The sequence below is a fragment of the Crocodylus porosus genome, unplaced genomic scaffold, assembly GCF_001723895.1.
Source record: "Crocodylus porosus isolate Cpor-Errol unplaced genomic scaffold, CroPor_comp1, whole genome shotgun sequence".
Taxonomy (NCBI): domain Eukaryota; kingdom Metazoa; phylum Chordata; order Crocodylia; family Crocodylidae; genus Crocodylus; species Crocodylus porosus.
The window spans coordinates 4,797,950-4,799,292 of NW_017728937.1; positions in this window are offsets into that span (position 1 = coordinate 4,797,950).

Below are 1,343 nucleotides of genomic sequence, written 5' to 3' on the forward strand. Positions count from 1 at the left end.
TAGCTTTGCCGTCTGGTGTGACGACCAAGTTTCCCAATGCGTCTTGCAAGGGCCCCACATTACCCGGGACCTTCTTTTTACCCCCTACGTATTTAAAAAAGGACTTCTTATTGTCCTTAATCTGGGAAGCTAGTCCCAGTTCCATCTCTGCCTTTGTGAGCTAGTGAGTGCCATCAGTCAAACTAGGGGTGCTTTCAATTTAATGGGAACCTGCACCAGAACCAGAGGTGCCTTAAGTGTTCAGGTGTGCCTGTAGCTGAACTAGGGGTGCCTTGAGTCTACTGAGGGGTGCCAGTAACTGAGCTAGGGGTGCTTCAAGTCTGTTGGTTGCCTGCTGCAACCGATCTAGGGGTGCCTTGAATCTAATGGGTGCCTGCAGCAGAAGTAGGGGTTCTTTGAGTTTAATGAGGAGTCCTGCAGCCAAACTAGGGCTGCCTTAAGCCCTAATGAGATTGAGAGCCGCTGCTGCAATGTAATTGCAAAGTGAGAGTCAACCTGGGTGATGGGGAGTTTAAACTCAGTGGCCCTCTCAACAAATTCTTGCACCCAGGGCATTGGGACGTGCGTGGCAAGCGTCTGCAATATCGCTGCTTGTGCTGCAAAGCATTCATCGGTGTTTGACCAACCAAGTGAAGATAATACCTTATGTAACAAGGAATTTGTGCACAGCGGATATTCGTGAGCTGTGTGATTCTGAGGGTGTGGTGGGTGTCCGCATTCTATGATGCGCTGGGAGAAGGATATTTGTGTAAAGACCACACGTCTTGGATTGCATTAATGTACACCACCTATGTACCCATGTAGTTACCATATGTGGGGCCCTATGTTATCTTACAAAACAATGTAAATAACCATGATTTTTAACATTTTCTAATACAGTTTAAGAGCATTATTGTGGCCAAAAAAGTGGGTCCCCCCCCCCAGTGTGTCTTGTACAATTATGACAGTTTTTAGATATATGGAAGAGTCATATACTTAAGTGTCTATAATTAGAGGTTCTGATGGTTAGGGACGAAATCTTCTGTGGTTATAGGTAAATTTACTGGTCTGGTAAATGGATCTCTTCAGAGAAAACTTAAGAAATGAACTAAAATATTTCCCAGAGTATCTTGCCCTCCTGGAAGTTATAGCACTTAACACTTACCTAGCATCTTTCATTTAAAAATCTCCAGGGTGTTTTATAAGCATTAATTAAGGCTCAGAGCACCCCTGTGCAATAGATTGTACTACACCAGGATTTATTTTTATGGATGGGTGAAGTAATGCCTAAGGAGGCTAAATGCCTTGTTTAAAGGGATTCAGAGGTAGAGCCTAGAATGCAGCCTTGGAGCCCTGGCTCCCCT